Raw genomic sequence first — 23,580 nt, forward strand, 5'->3', positions numbered from 1 at the left:
GTCAGCACGGCTGGAGGGGCGGTGTGAGGAGCCTGGTGCAGTGCCTGCTTGAAGATGCTCAGAACATGGTGGCTCAAGTCATAAGCAAAAATTCAGGGCCTGAAAGGTGGGATTGGAATTTGAATTGAACACCACAGGGAACTGCACTAAACTATGTAGACACAGCCTAATGTAAACATAGCCAAAGAACAAAATAATAGAGTGTGCTTCCTAAAATATCACAACACGTAAATCAACTCACATTTCATCGTTCTAATGCATTAAGAATAGCTAATGGCAGTATTTGGTGATTCCCTCATTTTTCAAAAATGTGCCCACACTCTCCCTCCTAGTGATTTATACTGTTGTAGGGCCCTTTCTTGCTGACTTTGGCACCATCATTGCTTCAAATAATGCAGTCTGATCTTTGCTCGGCTCTCACTTCTAGCCTCTTTATCACACTGACCCCCAGTCTATGGAACTGCTTATTTGGTTTCCTCTCAAAAGTTAATGGAGGCAACTGTGTCCACATCTCTGTGGTGTCCATTAAGTCCCTGCTTAGGCCTTCATTCTCTATGTTTTTGGCTCCTTCCTGTCATTCTGACTCATATTTCCCAAACCCCTGACTCATGCTGCTTTCTCTCTCTTATGCAACATTTTAATCTCTGCAATGTTCTTTTCATAATTTGATAACTTACCACGACATGGACATTCAGTGTGTTTTCATGGGCAAACATGTTTTCTGTAGCTTAAATGCTTTAGATTACCATTTAGACACTGTTGCTTTAGATTTAAGGAGTAAATCAGAATTACTTTGGAAATAGCCACCACTGACCAAGGTTGAGAACACACTGAAATAGGAGGAAGGGAACTGAAATGATTTTGCATCTGTCACTGCCTAGGTGATCTAGGACCACAGCATCAATTCTTTTTCTCTGTTTCTCCATCTGTAAAATAGACTGCCCATCCTTAATGATGCATAGATTTTTTGAAGTTCAGAATCTTCAAAATATATCTTTTTGTTTTCCAGACTGTAAACACTTAGGGTAAAATGGCCATATCTTTACTAGTTCTGTGGGGAGCACTGTGCATGCTTTGTAAATATTACTTGATGGTGCTGTCCTTTGAACTCCTGTGGTAAAAGAAAAGGCAGTGGTTAAATTCAAGTTGCTGCTATTTCTTCATCTGCGTGGATTTAAAATCTTATTGTATCTTCTACAACCATACTAATTTAATCTCATAAATGGAGTAAAGTAGGAAAAAAAGGTCAAGGATTCATGTTTGCTATAAGAAGGAGCTACTTTACTCCTAGCCTCTTCCTCTTCCTTCCTTCTTTCCTGGCTTCCTTCTCTCTTTCCCCCTCCCTTTCTTTCTTTCTTTCTTGGTTTCTTGGCTTCTTTCTTTCTTTCTTTCTTTCTTTCTTTTTCTTTCTTTCTTTCTTTCTTTCTTTCTTTCTTTCTTTCTTTCTTTCTTTCTCTGTCTTTTCTCTTCTCTTCTCTTTTCTTTTCTTTTCTTTTCTTTTCTTTTCTTTTCCTTCCCTTCCTTTCCTTTCCCTTTCCCTTTCCCTTTCCCTTTCCCTTTCCCTTTCCCTTTCCCTTCCCTTTCTTTCACATTCTTAACAGTTTAAATAGATACCCATCTGCTCAGAATGATTGGTCCTAATCCTTTCTAGTGACAGGACAATAAATTGTTTCCCAGAACTGTTTCTATTTACTGTATAAAACTTTTTCTTTTAATGTTTATTTATTTATTTTGAGAGGGTAGGGGCATGGGGTTTGATCTCATGAACTGTTAGATCATCACCTGACTGGAAATCAAAAGTAGGACATTTAACCAACTAAGCCACCCAAGTGCCCCTAGAACTTTTTAAATAAAAGGGACTCATTGTGTAAGGATCTTACTGTTATTCTGGGTTTTCATCTTATTTTTCAGTATAATCCTGGAAAGCAGGAACCATCTGAATAAGTGCTGAGAGCAGTGCTGTTTTACTACTGCCTCATTCATTCATGGCTCTTAATAATGATAAGCTGAATTTTGATTAAATTTTGATTAACAAAGTGGTGTGTGACATGTTATATAACTTCATATACAAACTTGTTAAAATTCTAACATGAATTGGTACAAAAATAGACAAATACTTAGCAATATTTAAACATCTATTATTTGATTAGAAATTTGGATCTGCAAGCCTCAGATTTAATCCTGATAACAGCTCTATGGAATAAGTGGTCACATCATGCACAACTTATGGATGAGGCAGGAGGACGTCACTGAAATGTAGATTCGTGAGGTGACCTGCCCAAGGTCACACAGAGTAGAAACTGAAATGCTAGATTTCCATTTTGCCCCTGCAGTTTTGGTCTTCAGAAAGATTCATTTCCTGAGTTTTGGATAGCAGACCTTTAATTGTAGTTTTATATATGTATATATATTCAATTTTTCTTAGAATTAAAGAGATGGTTGTTAATCTGTAGTACCTTGATTCCTCCCTTGTGTCTTTCTTCTCTATTAGAATAACATTCATAGCTCTCCAAGTCTTCTGTTTCCCTCCCCAGTCCTTAGCCAATTATCAACAATTTTTGTCAAAGACTTTCTATTTCCCTTGCTGCTTCTTTCATAGTACTGGAATCAGATTTATCTGGGCTAAATGCCCAGTTCTAGTTAGCTTTTCACCCTTCTGAAATTATCAGCTAGAATTCGCCCAAGCTAAGCAGTTCTAGTGGAGAAAATAAATACTGATATTAAGTAACAAAAGAGAACTGTCTTCATCTATGGCCAGCAGTAGATTTATAGTTCTAGATTCTTATCTGTTCTGGCAAAACAGATTGTTAATAATTGGTGTGCTTTAAATGATAAACAAAAATATCACCAAAATCAACAAACATCAGCCTCACTGATAGTTCATTTCTTTGTTTTAGAGGGTGGTGAATCTAGTGTCCTGGAAGTCCTTGTCATTGCCCTGTGTTCTATCAGAACCTTGAAATATGCTGTTCTCATATGGAAAAACCATGCTACATGGACTTGGAGTTGCTTTTCCAGCAACGATGATTGATTTTCACTACAAATGGACCCTTTCTCAAGCAGTTTCCTCTGTGGCTAGTGGTGCTCATTTGCAAGATGATCAGATGAGATGAGGTTAGACACATAGTTCATGAACATGGGGGAGAAAACCAAGTGGTACACATGACCAGTTCAACTCGTGACTCACCTGTACTACACACAGACGAAAGGAACCAATTGCTCACAAGGCCAAAACAGAGCAAGCAAAGAAATGGAGTCCTTAATTATTTTTCTGCTCTTTTTGCACACTTGCAAAGTGAAACTTACTGCTTTCGGAATCTTAAGGAAAAACATTTCTACTTGATAAATGATTGCTAGTCGTCAAGAGTGTTCTCTCACACCTCTGTGAATATGACATTTCTCAGGTAAACTCCCTTTTTTTTACTTCTTAAACTTAATTACCTATTAAAAATATGTTTGGGAAAAGATGACCCTGGTATTTGGATTGATATTACAACCAGTCATCAACCCACAACCTTGTGTAGGTAAAACTGTATTTTGAAAGAAATGGCACCATTAATCTTTGCTTTAGGGTGGTTCAGTACCAGGAATTAAAGACAGTCTGTGTGAAAGTTCCATACAAGCTGGGGACCAGCTTCAAACTGGATGGCTTTCAGAAGCATTATGATCCCATCTTATTATGGGATGCCTTTGAACTGACATTTCAATTGTGGTTTCCTGGTGCCCTACCATTTTACCTCCCTCCTCCCAACCACCTTCCATCCCCGGCTCCAGATCAAACCCCTGGAGAGTGATGAACTGAATGGAGACTGACTACATTCAGCTGAATCCACCATGCCCTGCCTAAGCACTGTGACTTGATTCCTGGCCCCCTCCTTGAGCCTTGCAGCCAGATTAGTCAGTCTTCCTAGCCCAAAGCACACACATTCTTGGCTTACTCCTTCAGGCCAATCATCGCTTGAGGTCACACAAGCCCCTGGCTATGGCAATGCCAATTATAACAAGCATGGCTTGGTGACCTCCTAATTGTATGAAACCAATTACATTATACTTGTTGTTCATTCAACAATAAACAGCTTTTGTGCCCACTAAATTGGGGCATACTACTAAATTTGCTGAGTGTAATTTGGCAATACTTCTCCAAATCATTAACTGCTTAAGGCTTTTTAAATAAAGCACATCTTTGTGCTTCTTGCCTTCAGAGCATGTTACCTTCTTGTGTATATTTTCCTACCCATTTCATTACATCTTACTTAGGATGTTTCTGCACAATGTTTCCCCATATGCCTCAGGGCCCTTATGTTTTTCTGAATTCCAAATGAAGCAAAGAGGTAGGATGAAGGAGGGGTGGAACTCACCAAATTTGCACTAAATTCCTTTCTCTTTTTGATTCAAAATTCCAGAACAATGAAAAGCAATGAAAGGATAAATATGTGAGTAAATCTAAATGAATACTGACTGTATTTGTTACAATAATAGGAAGGTCTTTGGGGATTTATAAAATATTTGGGGTTTATAACATATTTGGGATTTATAAAGTATTTATAATTAAAATACATGAGAATAATACGTTGGCAGGAAGGTAAATAGAGTTTAAGTATTTGAAGGTCCTTGCATTGTCTGGGAAGAAGTAAGACTACTAATTTATTTTAGACTTTGATAAATCAAGGATGCATATCAAAGTAATCCCTAGGGAAAACACTAAAGGAACAGTAAAATAGCATAAAACTACAAATCTAATTCGGGGAGAAATGCCATAATACAAAATGAGAAGGCAAGAAAAGAAAGAAAAGGAAACTAAAATGTGCAGGACAAATAGAAGGCAAATAGTAAAATGGTAGTTTAAACCGAATCAAAGCAATTGTTATATTAATATAAGTAGATTAAATGCTCATGTTCATTACAAAGAAAAAAACCTAAAAATTCTGTTTTAAGAGAAAAAATTTGTTTTTAATTTGAGAGAGAGGGAGAGAGAGAGTGAGTGGGGGAGAGGAGCAGAGGGAGAGAGAGACAGACAGAATATCTCAAGCTGGCTCCACGCCAGCTTGGAGCCTGATGTGGGGTTCGATCCCACAACCCTGGGATCATGACCAGAGGTGAAATCAAGAGTTAGACGTTCAACAGACTGAGCCACCCAGATGCCCCAAGAGAAACAATTTAAATATAAGGACACAAGTTAAAGAAAAAAAGATGAAAAAATACTATGCAAACACTAATCAAAAGAAAGTTGGCTTTGCAATATCAATATCAGACAAAGCTGACTTTAAGGAAAAAAAAGATTACTAGATAATAAAAAATAATACTATGTAGTGAAAAAAGTTTTAGTTTACCAGGAAAATGTAGAAATTCAGGATAGAAGTGCATTTAATCACAGAGCCTCCATATAGATAAAGCAAAAGTAGGTAAAACTAAAGGGAAAATGAATACACACAATTACACTAAGAGATTTTAACATATTTCTCTTAGTAACTAAACAAATAAACATACATTTTCAGAAATGAATAGAAAATATGAATAACACGATTAAAAACTTTGAACTACTTGATATACATAGAAGGCTACACAAAATACATAATCTATTCAAGCACTGAGAGAATGTTAAAAGAAAATGATCATATGCTAGCCTTAAGGCAAGTCTAAATACATTTCAAAAATTACAATATACAGATTTTGTTCCTTCACTACAATGCAAATCTGATAGAAACAACATTGATGACAACAAAACCAGAAAAATCTCCTTCTTTTGGAAAAGAAGACACACACTTCCAAAGATCTCATGGTTTAAAGAAGATAAAATTGAAATTTGAGACTATGTCAAACTGAATGAAAATGAAAATATCACATATGAAATCTTGTGGGCCCTTAAGAAGGCCTATAGCCCCTCCTTCCTTCCTTACACCTCCTTATCTTTTTACCCACTGCACTCAATTTACAAGAGAAGAAAATACAAATAGAATTTGTATCTGAGATGGTCTGTTATAAAGTGAACTTTAGGGTTTTGAAGGGCCACTTAGAGAAGAAGGGAAAAATCTTGACCATGTCTTTCTAAAGGCAGAACTAGAACACAAGGGTAGAAATTCAAGGAAGGCAGATTTTTAAAAAAAATGTTTATTTTTGAGAGAGAGAGAGAGAGAGAGCAGGGGAGGGCAGAGAGAGAGACACAGAATCCAAAGCAGGCTCCAGGCTCTGAGCTGTCAGCACAGAGCCTGATCCAGGGCTTGAACCCACGAACACGAGATCATAACCTGAGCCCAAATCAGACGCTTAACTGACTGAGCCACCCTGGGGCCCCAAGGAAGGCAGATTTTAGTTCAGGGTAAGAAAAAAAAAAAACTATGGTCATTGGACATTTTAATATATTAATAAATAATGAGGTTCCCGTCCCTGGAAATATGCAAATGATGTAATGTGGATCTCAGTGGTGGTGGGGATTTGACAGGTCATCTGTGTTTAAAAACGATGTGAAGGCACTGCATGAAAATATGGCAGAATGTTAACAATTTCTGAATCTGAATCTGATGGCAGGTGTTGAATGTTCATTGTATCACACATTCAACTTTGAGTTTGAAAATGTTAATCAAAAAATCAAAAAACAGATGCTGCAGGAACCCTAATGTAGAAAGTTGTGAGGATTCAACAAAATTCAATGTCTATGCGTTCTCTCATTTGACACATGATGCACGTACATATATCTCTGTAGAGTTGTAATGTTTACTTCTATACTTTCATAATTTATCCCCTACCATCTGAAAACCTTGCTCTATGATAAAGTATAGCAAGGAAAGATCTCATCTTCAGTGGTTATTTTATTCCTCTTCCTTGAGCAATGTAGGAGTTAAAATCTAGACTTAGTATTTTTTTGTCCTGTATGAATTATTTTTCAGGAAGGAACGCTCTGCAACCTTCATCATATTAAGGCATAAGATTATTCAGTGATCAAAATGTTAAATTTGAACAACTATCAGCTTGTGTCCAAATCTTTCATATACTGTTAAACCAAGTGAGACTTGACTTTTTGGTTTTGTTCCAAATTGATACTACAGTTGCCATTTTCCCCAAGTTATTCATGAATTATCATGCATATTTGAATTTAAGTTGCTGATAAATTGTGTTTGACATACGCAGGATGTGGGATATCCCCTCCTGTCGTGTTAAAACACGTTCAGTGTTGTGAGGTAACAGCATTCAAGTAACTCCTGAGTATTAGTTCAAGGAGTACCTAAAGGCAATAGGAAACTAAAGAAAATACTGTTCAATATAACTACTGACCCAGTGAGTGTTTCAATCCTAAAGACTTCTCAAGCTAGCATATTAAATAGTCTTTGGGCTTTTAAATGAGTTTGAAGCATTTTACCTTACATTTCCATCGGAGGCAAAATTATATTTGGACTATGTATTCTCTGTGCTTGCTTCAGCAGCACATATACTAAAATTGGAACAATACACAGAAGATTAGCATGGTCCCTGCGTAAGGATGACACGCAAATTCATGGACTGTATGTTCTGAGATCTGAGAGACAGAGATCTGTTCTGAGAGACGGAGATCTCTTTCAGTTTTAAAAATCCAAAAGTAACGCCTACTTCACCGAATTCCTGAATACTGTTGTAAAAAATACTCATTTTCCAACTCTTCTTTCTTCTGCCCTCTCTAACTTAAAATATTGGATCCTGGGAAACCTGAATAACATGCTCTTGCTTTTTGATGAACCATGATCATAGGTCTCTATTTCTTCTTCCCTTCTTTTTCATTTTTCAGCAGTGGATTCTGATCTATAGTATAAAAGGAGCATCTAAAAGTGGACTCATCTTTCAGGATTAAATGGCTCTGTTAGCAGAGTGGGATGAACAGAAAGTGCTCCTTCATGTTTAAATGCACTACTGTGTACCTGTAAAGTTACATACTTTCAGGAATTTAGAGTTGCTTAATGCTTGTTTGGCAGCATAAACTCTGAAAAAAAATCTCATGGGGAAACACGCCCCATACACAGTTTCTATGTCTGTAGAGTACAAAGGGAGATGGACCTTTGCCAGTTATACAGTCAATATGTTAAAGGTAGATGCCAAACTAAGTCAGTCTTTAAGGGAATTTCTTGGCATGAATCAACACAGAAGAGAAAAGAAAGACTGTGTTCTTAGATCTGTTATATATATATATATATATATATATATATATATATATACTCAAAATGGTTACTGCATGGAGCACATCCGTAGAGTCTATCATATTCCAAGTTTTCATTTTAGAAGAAAATGGAAAAATTGAACAGTTCATATTGTTAATTTTGAAATTAGCCTGGAATTATTTTTCCCTAGAAATGTAATAATTTGTTTATGGAAACCTCAAAATGAAAATCTTTGGCTTCAGGCATGTATGTGGTTAATGTGGATGATTGTGAGGCTGCCAGATAGGTATAAGGACCTATCAGCCAGGGATCTGTTTCAGGGCTTCCAGAGTTACAACAATCATACTATTTTCTCACTGCACAATATTTTTAAATCGTAGGTTATTATATTTGAGATTTTTTTTTGTTGCTTGTGCTAGCTTTTTTCTAACCTAATTATACCAAGAATTTATTATACCAAGAATTAGAGTTTATGGGAGGACTTGTTGATCTTTTTAGAAAGTCTGAGAACCCTAGAATAAATTTTTTTTCTTATGGAACTCACTGACAGAATGATATGAAATATGACTGAGACACAAGAGTGGGTAAGATCACAGGTCTTAGCATCGAGTAGGTCTCAGTTCAAATTCAAGAAATACCACATTTTAGGTGTGTATTCAGGGAAAGTTATTTAACCTTTCCAAGTTTCACTGCCACATCTGTCAAGGAGGAATAATACCTATTTCATAATGGTATTGTGAGTACTAATTGAAATAACACCCCCTCTCCTGCAAATGGTACCTGGTTGACACTAAGTGTTCAATAAATTGTATTTAACATTGTGAGATGACTATAAGTCAGTGTATATCAGGTTGGCACCTCTGTTGTCTACAGATGGAAGGAAGCAAAAAACTGCAGAAAGTCAGGGCTTTTAATATAATTTTCTATGCACTTGTCTATAATTACATATCCTATCCTTGTTTCCTTGCTCACTGTCCTATTTTGAATGTGGTCTGTCATGACTGAAATCCAGTCAGGAGAATGACCACAGCATTGAATGACTTCCCTTCCTTTGGCATAGTCCAGATAAATGGATATGAGAATAGGCAAAATCAGCCTTTCTTAAAGTTTTTCTCATTGGGGAAACTGCATTTAAACAAAGGAGATATGGCAAAACAAAAAGAAATCTAGTATTGTTTTGTGATACGAAAGGACAGTTAATTGCTTCACAGCAATGGAGTATTAATGTTTATAAAGGCTACTTAGCAAACATAGCTTTAATTAGAGCTCTAATTAGAACCTATATGTTACTCTGAGAAAGAACTTTTGTGTGAACAAGTTCCAACTATGAAAAAGCTATGAAAATGTAAATTTCAGCAGCAATTTTTATTATATTGGCTAAGAAGAGGATATTATGGTCATCATCTTTCAAGACAGTGCTGAAGTTACAAATCAGAACCAAAGAACAGATGGGGAATATTTTCAAGTGTAGTGGAAACAACTGCATGTAAAGTCAGGACAAGTATTTCTGGTTGTTTATTCATAAGGACAAGGCTCAGAGTTAGACTCTAAGATGAAAACATTGACATCTGACTTTTCACATGAGGAGTCTCCACAAAACATAATGGTGATCTGCATAATTTGCAGTTGATGAAGCATTCATTCAATCACATCATACAGGAAAGTTTGATTTTGAGCCATTTGTTGTTGTTGTTGTAAATGCAATGCTAGTAATATGGTAAGACTGTGGCATATTAAAAATAGTCTTGGGGCGCCTGGGTGGCGCAGTCGGTTGGGCGTCCGACTTCAGCCAGGTCACGATCTCGCGGTCCGTGAGTTCGAGCCCCGCGTCAGGCTCTGGGCTGATGGCTCGGAGCCTGGAGCCTGTTTCCGATTCTGTGTCTCCCTCTCTCTCTGCCCCTCCCCCGTTCATGCTCTGTCTCTCTCTGTCCCAAAAATAAATAAAAAACGTTGAAAAAAAAAATTAAAAAAAAAATAGTCTTTAGGAAGATTAATTTTGGTTTCCTTCAAACACTAAATGACCTCTTCCCAATGCTTTCATTATAGTCGTAGGTAAATTATGTATGTGGATATGACAGACTCTTGTTTCGATATCAAGGGTTTAACTGAGAAAATTAACAGGAAAAAAATGAAAGAATTTCAAGCTTGAAGAAAAACACTGTGCATATGGTTATAGTGCGACAAACCGGCAGGTGGCTAGGCTGACTTCTTTCCGTCATCTTCTTATACTATCTTTCTGTATCTTCCACCTCTGACTCCTTCTTGCTCTTTAAACATTCAATTTTGTATTTGCCCTTTCTCAATTTCACCCTGATCAGTCAGACCATTCTTTTTAAGTTTATTTATTTTGAGAGAGAGAGAGAGAGAGCGCGCGTGAGCAGGGGGGGAGCAGAGAGAGAGGGAGGGAGAGAGAGAATCCCAGGTAGTCTCTGCACTGTCAGCACAGAGCCTGACAAGGGGCTGAAACCCACAACTGTGAGATAATGACCTAAGCCGAAATCAAGAGCTGATGCTTAACCAACTGAGACACCAGGTGCCGCAACAGACTATTCTTTTAACTTGAGAGCTCTGACTGCTGTCACATCCAAACTAGTGTTAGGACATCTCTTCCTGGTTTGTAGGCCTTGGGCACTGCTGCTTCACCAATGGTTTGGGAGGGCTGTTTTCCTGGCCCAGCGCTGTGACCCTCCAGTGCACCATTTGGGAGCTCAGCAGGGTGCCCCTGCCATCTTTATCTCCTCAGTGAAGGTGGGCTGCTGTCCAGGCTCCCAGAACTCCAACACCTGCAACTAGTCTCATCATTACTCATGTAGATGTTGATAAAATGCAGAAGGTCCTGTATGATTAGCTTGCACCTCACTGCAACATAACAGGTGGTTTAATATAAAAACAAGTCTTTTCCTTAAATTCCAACTTATCAATGTATTCTTATATGATCATCAGCCAGGCTACATACCGCCATGTGTAAGACACATGTTACTGTCTGTCTGACTTTGCCCCCCATGAGCCTCTCCCCAGCCCCTGTACTTTAATAGGATAGATTTCTTTTCAAGGTCCAGCTCGTGCCCACCTTCTTTATGCTTCTTTTCCCAGATTACTTTGGGTCAATGTAAGATCACTACAGAAAGCAGCTTGTCCAGTTGACTTTGGGACAGCTGTATCCTCGCTAAGAAAGAACAGTAGCAGCAAACTTGCTATCTCTAGAAAGTCAACTGCCTTGAGAGGTCTTAAATAGTTGCTCCCAACCTCCTCCTTAACCAGAGCCTTCTTAAGGGTAAAAGCATGCCCCTTTGTCTGGTTCAGGGTCCTAAACAAGTTGTGCTCTGACTACCGAATGCTGGCATTCTTTATTAGGAAACCAGCTGCTGGATAACCCGAGGTACACATCAGTGGCCCATATAAATTTTATGGCCCCAATTTGTTGAAGGTACCAACTGAGCTTTCCATTGGATTTGATGCATAAATTCTAGCACCGTTATATTACAACGTGGCAAAACACAATAAATAACACTCAATGCTTCCATAGTATTTATACAATTGTTACGACATTATTTTTTTCTTTTACAAGACTAAGGGATTCCCTGCCAAATAAGGTGAATGTATAGAACTTCTTGTAGCTTCTGCAAAGGCTGAGTTAAATTTTACTTTCAAATTAGTCTTCCAATAAGTTTTAGTACAAGCTTTAAGATGGAATAAATCCCAAGTAGTAAAAATCCTTTACGAGTTACAGTTATATTCTGGATGGATAAAATCATAATGGCCTGGAACAACGCACTAACTGCTGAGTGGATATTTAATGCTGATGTTTTTAGCTGTTTCTTGAGCTATTTTCCCTATTGCATTGCATTTCATTAAAAATTTGAGCTCTGCTATTTTTAGAATGAAATGCATACTTAATTTGCCCTTATAGCACTGTTATAAATGGAGACTAGAACCAGTCCTGATTACTTACAATGAAATTATCTGAGTCAACAAAGTTAGGATTCAGAAATGTTTTAAAAGTAAATGATGTGTTTATCTCCTCTGTGAGCGAAGCAAGCAGACTTCCTTTGGGTTTGCAGTAGTCCCATATTTGTACAGGACATCTTTCACTTGGTGCAGAGGAAAACTCACTATGTCCTTTTCCACCATCTTCAGGATGAAATCTAAACTTTTTAATGTGCCGTGCAAGGCCCTTCATGATTTGATCCTTACCTACGGTCATGTGCTGCACACTGAATCATACAGAACACCTGTCCCCTTCTTTTGTCTTTTACTTCTGACCTAAGCAAGTGCTCTTCCCTCTGCATGGAACATTCTTTCTCCTTTCCCCCCTTCTCTTTCTCCAAATTGTTAAAGGCTAATGCCCACAACTTCCTTAGACTGAAGCCTGATGTCACCTTCTCTGGGAAGTCTTTAAAATGCGACTCAAAATGCCACGTTGTCAATGCTGTCCACTTCCTCATAGATGGTGAACTTTTGAGGGTGGGCAGGCAATATAAGCTTTTATCTTTGTATTCTCAGCATCTTTGTATTGTGTGCTCTGCACACAATAGTTACTCAACTCAAGCTTGTTGAATCATCTTACAGTTATAGGATAGTGAGTCTGTGGTCTTGTGCTATCTCCCAAACTGTAATTATCAAAGCAAATGTTAAAACTTTCTTTCCCCATATTATTCCCAAATCAAATGTAAAAGAATAAAGTAAATCTAGACAACTAATACATAATCTCCAGAAGACACCACTCTTGTAAAGGAGAAGCACAGGCGTGACTATTGCTTATGAAGTGTTTTAGAATGGAAGCTTAAACAGATCAATAAACAGACAAAATAGGTGTTTTACCTTTGCAAAGTTCTAGCTGTTGGGTAGGTCTTAAACACACACATGCGCGCGCGCACACACACACCCACACACTATCACGACTTAGTGAAGGGAGATCTAAATCTAGTTAAGACTCCTTTGGATTATTTCATAAGGTAAACTATATAGTCTTATGTTCTTAAGTTCTTGCTTTATTAGCTTAGCAGTCCAGCCTTACTCCCACTCTCAAACAGCCCCTTCTTTTTTTGTATTCCATTTAAATTCTTATTTTTAATGAAGATAATTTTTAACTAGGAAATGCATTTCCCCTAGCCATACCAGGAGAACTTTTGCTCTCCTCTGTATATAACCAGATTATTTCTTGGTTCATGCTTACATGCAAAATGGATGATAGGGGGCATATAGAGGAAAGTGGGCCTATGGATAATTACCTCTTGCCATAATTTCCTGTAATTACGAAAACCTTGTTATAATCAGAGCATGACTCTGCTTCGGTTATGTTCATTGCATTTCACAGCATCACAGCCTTAACCATATTAGAAATAGGAGACTACTATTAAAGGTCTATGTTCAGACATAGTTTATGGTTAGAGACTTACTCTGTATTCCTTCAGCCATATATTATGACTAATGAACATTCTACAGTTTAATGGATGTGAACATGAGGTCGAAAGGCTGATTGTTCAGGAGATCATTTAAGGGCTTGTTTAGCTTCTAACTGGTTATTTCATGGGGTGTAAGAGCTGAAATTATACCAAAATATTATTAATTTACAATTTGATGTTTACCTTTGTAATACTTATGAATAAATATGTTGCCAAACAATATTATAAACCATTTACCCTACTTAGTTAGAGTCATCTTTGACTCAAGATTTGAGTCATCACTTACATGCAAAAATAATGAATGTGTCTGTTAGAAATAGTTTTAAACAAATTACTGTGATCCTGAAAATAGTCCTTGTGGATCAAACTCTTTTTATGTTTCGTATTAGCATTGTTATTATATGTACAGTGCTTGAAAATTAATGCAATTCTTTTTTGAGGAACTCACTTTACAAGAAGTCAGATACATCCCAGTCCTATTAAGATGATTTAACGTATTTAACCATATGTGTATATTTATTTTTCCTCCTCATCCTACAACTGTCTGGAGGCAGTGTTTTCATTATGTCATTCTTTGCTCAAAATCTTTTACTAGTTACGACATTACTAAATCTGAATGGCTTAACCAAGAATTCAGGGTTCATATAAACTGTCCTCCAATGATTCAGTGACTTTTCCTATCTTGTTTCCTGTAGCCCCCACAACAGCCCCCCTTTCCCTCACCCCAAACAGTGACATGATATTGTCACCATTATTCTGTATACAGGACATCCACCCAGCAAAGCCTGCCCCTTCTCTTCTCAGGATTATTTATATCCAGTTCATCCTTCATGACTCTGATTACATCCACTACCTCCAAAAAGCCCGTTATGGCCTCTGTTTGCAGCAACCAATTCCTCCTCTGGACTCTACCACTGCTTTTACCATTGACTACATGGGGAATGAGGCTCTCAACTAATGTTTTGTTGACCTGAATTGTTAAGCTGAATTATTTGTGTCATCTAATTTTTTAAAAATCGGACCTTACTTTACCTCTTCAGCTAGCCTGAAAAGTCCTTGCAAGTAAGGTGTTATGTTTAGGCATCTAGTACAGTTTGAATACATATAAACTGAACACATCGATACATGATTTGGAGAATAAACGACTAAAAGCTGAACAAATGAATGCATGCATGGTGCATATTTCAGGGTGTACATGAGAAAATGTATTCTAAATTTACATTAACAATTTGGGGTCTAGCCAGGTAAAGGTGGAGTTCTTTAAAGCCAAGCCTCATGATATTTAAATTATCCTTTTATGCCTACAGGGTAAAAAGTAGTGGATCCAGCAAGAATGGCTAGAAACAGACTTTTTTAGTTCCATAATCACTCAGTTGAGAATTTAAGATTGTGTTTGGGAATTTAAGATCAGCATGAAGTTATGGCGACAACCTGGCCACAAAATGTCTCCTTTTCCTTCCATCCAAGGAGGGAATGTGACCTCATTCTCTGAGAAGGGATTCTCCTCCAAAGCACTCAAGGACTATCTCTCTGAAAAATTAAATGAAATGCAAAATGGGGGCAGGACAGAACCAATCTTACTCAGAGCATGCATGAGTTCTGGGGTGGGGGAAGTCATTGTTGAGTTTTATAATTTTTTTTCTTTTAAATCTTTGAAAAAAGAAATCAACTCTGGTTTCAGTTTAATTTAAAAAAAAAAAAAAACCTACATGACCACTTCTTCAAATTTGTTCCAGATGGATTTAGTCATAGAATGATTGATTATCCACTCAATGTGAGCTATGTGGTTAAGCTCAGAAACCTACAACAAACTGGTTTGGAGCTATGTTTCATGGTAAATGGCAGAAAGGATAATCCTTAAGCTGTCATTTTAGAGTTAGTGATGAGGAAAGAGGAATTTAGTAGGCTACTTATGTCAAGAGAATGTATTAGCAAATGGATGGCTGAATATGAGGAAATCTTATGAGCATAATACTTTTTTTCCCCTTTCTGGATTTCACAGTAAGGGGAACTACATCTGACTGGGAGCCCCCTTGAAGACTGCCCAAGCTCTCACTGACTGCTTCATGAACCAGACCCACTTCCCCAGGATGCTTCAGGCCTGAGGCCAGAGGTTGGCCTCTAACTGGTTTCCTAGTACCTAGGATATCCTAGTACCTAGGATTGTACTCTATCTAGTACCTACTCAACAGGCCCAAAGAGATTTTTATTATTGGCATCAGAGACACCTGGGAAAATCTGGAAACTAATTCTGGGGAAAGTGAACCAAAGAGAAAAGGTACTGAACTCCACACAGAGCTGTTTAATGCACTTTAAAAAGCAATTTAACAACATTTGGTTCATATTCATTTTAAGAAAAAATAAAACACTTCCTTTGGATTTTAATTACTCCTTTTAATAGCCGTATTAGCCTTTTATCTATCCTTTCCATCTGGCTAATTCACAATTTAGCTACTAGAACATTCTTTTAAGAGAGTTTGGATGTGGCTGGTGGCTTTCGACCCATGTCACCATTTGATTTTACAATTTCCTCTGTACATTGTTCCATTTTTTGGTTTCCACCTTCATTGATTTTTCTGTTTTTGCTTATGTATCTTTTCCCTTTTTTTTCCTTCAGAGTGCACTTCATTATTGTCTTCTTATTGAAAAACAAGCCACTATCCTGCCTCCTTATCAAGATACCTACTCCTTAGAATCCCAAGAAAGTCCATGTTACATTTTATGGCTTCTGAATTTTTAAATCTTACATAACCTATTTACTGTAACCTTAGGTTATATTTCCCATGTCTCCTAGTACACTTTTGAGGCAAAAGGTATAGACATGTTTAAACATGGTTAAACAGAGATTTCTATGGGAGAGATGGAGAACATTTTCCACAATTCCCTACCAAACACACAAATATCATAGATGTCTAGGACAAAAGTTAACATGAAGCAAAAAGGATGTTTATTAAATTTATTTTAGGTAACAGGCATGTAGACTTATGCTAATCTGCAAGAACAAAGGTAGTTCTTGTGTTTGCTCACAAAGTTTTTGTTTCAAGGCTATTGTTTATTTGTAGAGTAGATTAAAGGAGATTTTAATTACAAAGTTTTCAAATCAAGGGATATGGTCATAATTACTTAGGAGTAGTTTTGGGCAGGATTGGTAGGATTTTAGAAATTACAAGTCCATGAAGGAGAGAAAGGCCCATTCATTCAAAAGGAGCTGTCAGAAGAGTGAGGTTCTTATGGATAGTACTTTGCCTATTTCAACCACACCTATCAGACTCTATATCTGAATGAGTCATACAGTCTCTTGCACTGCTGTGGAGGTGGGTGCATTTTGCTTTTTAATTCATATTTTGCTTTTTGAAACTATTCATAATTCTAGATGTAACTCTAAAGGTTTGGCTGGAATCAATGAGGGGGGAATTTTAATTACACATTATGGTAGGCAGCTAGTGACATGGATCCCAATGATTCCAGACTTCTGGCATTTATGCCGTTGAAAGTGGACTGGATCTTGTGACTGGTTTCTAGTGAACAGAACATGGCAAAAGTGATGGGTTGTCACTTCCATGATTAAGTTACAAAAGCCTGTGACTTCAGTCTTAGTAGCATTCTCTCTCTTGCTGGCACTTTCTCTTGCCCCCTCACTTGCTTACCCTGATGAAGAAGGCTGCAATGTTGTAAGATGCTCTATGGAGAGGCACATGCAGCAAAGAGTTGAAGGAGGAAGAACCCATGAGGAATAGAGGCAGGAAATGAATCCTGCCAACAACCACTGGGGAAGGAGCTAGGGAGAGGGTCTTTCCTAGTCAAATCTAGAGATGGCTGTAGCTTAGTGAAAGACCCAAAGCCAGGGGATCCAGCTAAGCCACACCTCAATTCCTGACCCAGGAAAAATGTGAGATAGTAAGTGTTGTTGAAACCATTAAGTTTTAGGGTTATTTGTTATCTGGCAACAGATAACTAGGGCATAGATTTCCTTATGGTTTCTGTGTGATGGATAATAAAACATAAGCTGAGTAAGGACTAGTTATTTTGGTTGTAAATCTGGTTTGAGTCTGAGGCTAAAAACAATCCCAAAATGTGAAATGAACAGGTTGTTCTTTGCTGAAAGGTACTTAGGAAGGCAGGAAATCTTAATTCAAAATCAAGAAGATAATACAGAGCCTTTAACATTTAGTGTTGGCACCTTTACATTTTAAAGCAGTTTATATTAATACATGCAAAAAGTATATTTACTGTGCACCAAAGTAAAAACAACTCCTTTCTATGCTAGAATTGAAATGGGAGTCCTGGGCTGTGCCATGAACCACAATAATTACCCCTGTCAGTGCCTGGAGAAAAGACTGCAGTGATCTAGCTTTTAAAGCTTCAGTGATTTGGTCCTGACTTTTAACAAACAACCAGTACAAGGTGTGAACTGTTTTGTCAATAAAGCTTCACGTCATTACAACTGTCTGGCTTTTTGTTTCTGAGTCATTAATGCTATTATAGTCACAGAAGGCACCTGCATTCTTCCCTGGGCAGATTATAACTTGCTCCGGTATGTTTTCCTGATAAAAATACCATCTGAAAGGCAAAGAAGAACTCCTATCAATAGAACCACTTGACATACCAGGCATGTATCAATCAAGAGCCATATAGCTACCACCCTTGTAAAGCTTATAACCTAGGCAAAGTGCATTCTCTTTACCTCTCTCTTACTTTCTCTCATTTTTAAAAATTATTTTCAATAAGAGCTGGAAAGGACAATTCTTTTAACTTTAACATCTGAGAAGACTGAGGCCCAGAGAGGTTAACTGGTTTAACACAGTCTGAGTCACTTAGGGGAAGACCCAGATGGGAACCTTTGTCTTTTGCTGAGTTTCATGGGATTTCTGCCACTCTTGGCTGCCAAAGACTACTTTCTGGGATCCTCCTGAGCATTCAAGCATAAAAACATTCTACTGCAGGAGAAAATTCTATTAATTAGTAAGCAAAGAAAATATCTATGTATTACAGCTGTAGCTGTTACAACGGAATTTGCATTGGAGAAACTGAGTACTAACCAGAGGAGAAAAATACCTTTCTGAAAACAAAAAACAACTCACCACATGCAAATTATCCACATTATACCACATTTTGCTAAAGGCAGCAAGTATATCTAGATATATCTGCTTCCTGGTGGGAAGCACAAATTGTCAACTACTGAAAGACACGCTCTGTTATATATCAACAAAATCTGGGGACTTGGTAGAAATGTGAGATCTCGGGTCTCATCCTAGACCTACTGAATCAGTATCTTCATTTTAATAGGATCTCCAGGTAATTCATATTTCATTACAATTTGAGAAGCACTGGTCTATCACACATAGCATATATAAGATTCTCAAAAAACATTAGACAATTGAATTCCAAATTTAAAACTCCCCTAGCCAATTTTATAAAAAAACAAAAAAACAGTAAACCTGATTTATTCAGGGCCATCTTTCCTTTTTTCCTTCATCGGTTTCTTCTTTGAGGAAAATATGCATTTATATGTATGAACATAAGTGGGAAGTTGGTAACTGTAATACTATTTTATGAGATACTTCAGTAGAACCTATTTTTGATTAGTATAGTCTACACTTGCTCATTGTCCTTAATGTTCTTATCTTGCTCTCCTTTCTCTCTCTTTCTCTCTCTACATCTCTCTTCCAGATGTAGATGTTCCATTCTACATCTCTCTTATTTTTTTTCCCTGCCCCTCAGTCTTCTTACAGCTTCTCCTGTCATTCAGGGTAAGAGGAGACTCCTGGAAGAGAAGGATATGACTCACCTGTTTGCTCTATCTTGCTTTTTCTCTCCACCAATGTGTGACTATGGTCCTGGCCTTTACCTGAACAGGTGTTCATTGCAGGTTTTGCTTTTTTCCTAGATGAGTGATTTTCATACTGATAAGTGGTGATGGTAGGTGGTGTTGGGGGAGAGTGTCATTGTTAGTTGAGTCACTTAGCAGAGGAGCCAGAGAAGTCCTATAACATGTATCGCCATTTCATCCCAATAATATTTGGTATACACATTTAAAATCAATCAAAGAGAAAGCAATATTTCAGTCATGAATTATTGGCAACTGATTTACTCAGTTGTGAACTTTGTGGATAAGAGGTTCCCCTAACTGTAACAAAGAAAAGAAATTATTTCTTCTTGAAGGGAAAGTGGTGTTTTTTTTCCTGCTGGGTAGTAGAATTTACATACTAGTGGTGTGTCATCTGTTAGAATAATTTGTAAATGTAGCTCTCCAAATCAAGTGCAAAGATGTGGTCTGAACTTGAATCTACACGGATTCTTCTTTTTCTAACCTGAGATCTACACTGAGTAACAGGCAGGCCCTTTGCTAGCAGGTAGTTTTACCCACTTAACAGGACCTTTATTTGATTTTTTAAGCTTGAGAAAATTCAAAACACCACTCATACTTAATCAAATAATTCATGTACTCTTCCTTTTAGAGGTCTTCCTTATTTTCTTGTGTCTCTATAAACTGTTCCCTATTTAATATTAGACCAGAAAGTGTATTTTTTCAAAGAAAAATACAGGTAAAAGCACTTTGTAATAGATTCACACTTTTGGTAATGTGTAGTTCTGCCTACTCCTGATATAACCAGATTTTCCAATAATTCTTTAAAACTTTCTATTAGAACCCTAATATTGTTTGTGGCCAGGTTTTTACAATGACAACTAAATAGGTCACGATCTTCTAATAGAGCAATATTCTGATGGTCTATTTGGGGTATTAACCATCTGTGACAGCTTGGTTTATTGGAAACTATGGCTCTGGTATGGTTACACAATCCATTTTTCTGCTTAAATTGAAAAATCAATGAGAAGATTTTTTAGTTTACTTAGAGTTGAACTCTAATTTACAATGGTTTTGTTATTTAACTTTTTTATTGAATGAGGTAGTCGCCCAATAATCTTTCCTGCTATTTCAGAACTGTCATTAGCTGTGTAAATCGCATGATGATTAAGTTTCCTTCTTTCATTTAGCTTCTTTTTTTTATCATTAACTATTTATTTATTTATTTATTTTTTCAATCACTAAAGAAGGGAAGTCATGCAATTGAAGTTCAGAACAAAGCCCTGCATCTTTACCAGCTTGTGTGGGAGGATTTTCCCCCCCTCTGGCTACCTCCCTGGATTAGGGTTCTTCTGATATGCCAGGTCATGAACTATTTTTACAAAAAGGGCCCACAGCTTTTACTGGGAAGTTTACTTAATCATGAATTACTGGAATTTTCTGGTTTGCTTGTTGAGTGGAGTTTTATTCCAGGCTACCTCCTGACCATATAATTTGCCAAAGTCTGAAGAATAAAAGGGCTTGGGGATTCAGTGTCAGGTCCAGATAAGTGATTTTTTAATCCATTCTATGATGGTCTACATAAAAAGTTTATTTTGTTAAAAATTCAGTTGCCCATCGTAGAAGGCAAAGGCGGGTCAGGATGGAATCCCAGTAAATCTGTGAGAAAGATTAGTAAAGAAATGTGCAGGATGACCAGGACGCTTCAGAAGTGTAAGAGAGCAGGGCCTTTGAGGCTACACTGTAGTGCTTTCACTTCTATTTTGTTGACCCTGACTCTACTCCATCTAACGTAATTACTTGTTGATTAAATAATTCAGTAGCTGTCCAAGGTGCCCTGTTTTCCTGCGGTAGGTAAACACATGAATTTAGAAAGCAGTTTCCAGGGTTGATTTTATAGAAATAACGAGCGAGTAAATGAATCATTTTAGAAGCTTTATCAGCTTTGATCAGCTTAATTTTGTTTTTTTTTTTTTATTTTTTTTTTCCAACGTTTATTCATTTTTGGGACAGAGAGAGACAGAGCATGAACGGGGGAGGGGCAGAGAGAGAGGGAGACACAGAATCGGAAACAGGCTCCAGGCTCCGAGCCATCAGCCCAGAGCCTGACGCGGGGCTCGAACTCCCGGACCGCGAGATCGTGACCTGGCTGAAGTCGGACGCTCAACCGACTGCGCCACCCAGGCGCCCCTGATCAGCTTAATTTTGATATGAAATTTCCTACCAAAATGATGGTACATCATATATGTCTGTGCATGTGCCCATAAATGGCTGTGAACTTGGTGTGTGTGTGTGCATATATGTGTGTGAGCTGGAATAAATGCAATCTAGGCAAGAAAGGGGGCACTGGGCCTGCATAGGCAGATTCCTAGGGTGTCTTTTAATAATGTCTTCTAGAATGTCCTTCTTTTTAAAGATGAGGTATCTTCTGATATCACAAACTGCTCAGGAAAGAACATGGCTAAGTAGAGAAAACCGTCTTACACAAAAATCTCTCTTCAGCATTCAAATTATGAAAAAGCAGTGACTAGAAAAAAATTCATTGGTGGATTTAGTAAAGTTAAATGATGCCAGATACCTAAATTGCTCCTATATTTTAGGAGAATAACTAGAGTTGAACTAATTCTCTAAGAAGATTCTTCAACAATAGTTTGAAGGTTCAACAGCAGACTCTGAGAAACAGACATACTGCTCTTCATAATTTTGGTAAATTAAAAATACTGAGATATTTAAGTTTTTTACTAAATAGTAAAAAATTCAGCCACAATTTAAAGGCATACTCATTTGTGAATATATGTATGACAAGAGAGCTTTGCTGCAAAATATTTCACAAGTGAAATTAACTAATCAGCACTGAACAAAAAATCTTTGAATCCAGATTGTGATAGACCTGGTCTCCAGCGAGGACACAGAATACAGCCCCTTGAGTTGTTTCTCATTCTCGATCATGTTCTACACCTCTACTCAAGGGAGTAGGATTAGATTCCTTGCAGCACACCTAGCTGTTTAGGGTGCAAGGCTTATTTCATTATCATGTATCCCATCATGATTCTTGTTTTACCTGGAAATATATAGAAGCCATACACTCTGCTTTTATGCATGTCTCTGGTTCACACTCTTATTTCATCTACAGTTCAAGTATAAGCTAGTCATAAGTTCCCAAGAGGCTCTCCATAAACTGGGTTCTTTCTTCCTGGGTCCTTGGGATCCATGGCTTTTCTTCTCACCTCTTAAGCAAATCAGCTCTTCCTACCCTGGGGCCAGCTCAGAACTACACGTCTTTAAGTCACCTATACCCAACTAAGTGACTTTCCTGGATTCTACCCTTCAGCACTTGAACAAAATTGACTTAAAAAAAGATAATTTCTGGGGCGCCTGGGTGGCTCAGTCGTTTAAGCATCTGACTTCAGCTCAGGTCATGATCTTGCAGTTAGTGGGTTCAAGCCCTACATCAGGCTCTGTGCTGACAACTCAGAGCCTGGAGCCTGCTTCAGATTCTGTGTCTCCCTCTCTCTCTGCTCCTCTCTACACTCATGCTCTCTCTCTCTCTCTCAAAAAAAAAAAAAACATTAAAAAACAAAAAAAGGATTTCTGGCTGGCAGTTGAGGAAAACAACCAAGATGGATTTCTCTGATCCTTTTTTCTTACCCTTGTTTTAGGGAGCTTTATCAAGTGCCTTGAGTTTGTTCACAGTATCAGAGAGTTTACCTATTTTCTAGCCCTATGATTATATCACTTCAAATATTACAAATAATATTTCCCCCAAACAACTGTATTTTCACTATTCACCATTAGATTTCTGAGGAATTATACATTTGATACAAAGATGCATTCACTAGTTAAATGACTTGCCAGAAAGCAAAAAACAAATTTTTTTTTTGGTATATCCAATTACTAGTCTTGCTCTAGGAATAATAGAAACCTGTTTATTCACCAATGTTTATTGAAAACCTGACAATCCAGGATATAAAGAATAGACTTTATAGCTCCTTTCAAGTGGCTTAAGCTTAAAATGGGAACAAGATATCTAAGCCCTCCATTACTAATGAGAAATTTGATAAAATACATAGTTGGGAAATATACCTCATATACATATGGTACTTAATAGTTCATTTACAAGGATGGTTTTAGAACTCAGAGTAAACAATAAGCCTGAGCTCCCTGATGGTTAGAAACCATTAATTTATTCAATTAAACACACACACACACACACACACACACACACACAAAGCATTTGCTTAGTGTC

General features: G+C 37.5%; 1 protein-coding gene and 1 non-coding gene across 2 annotated transcripts in view; one reads left to right on the top strand and one right to left on the bottom strand.

Moving 5' to 3' along the window:
• EFEMP1 (EGF containing fibulin extracellular matrix protein 1) overlaps positions 1–23,580 on the bottom strand; it is a 58,306-nt gene that overhangs the window by 20,500 nt on the left and 14,226 nt on the right. The gene's annotated exons all lie outside the window — the stretch shown is intronic.
• On the top strand, positions 7,403–7,506 carry LOC124504416 (U6 spliceosomal RNA). The gene has a single exon (XR_006960399.1). It is a non-coding gene; the product is annotated as a U6 spliceosomal RNA (small nuclear RNA).

This window comes from Lynx rufus, unplaced genomic scaffold (assembly GCF_022079265.1).
Source record: "Lynx rufus isolate CCGP_SWC_20201006 ecotype Redwood Valley unplaced genomic scaffold, mLynRuf1.p SCAF_8, whole genome shotgun sequence".
Classification (NCBI taxonomy): domain Eukaryota; kingdom Metazoa; phylum Chordata; class Mammalia; order Carnivora; family Felidae; genus Lynx; species Lynx rufus.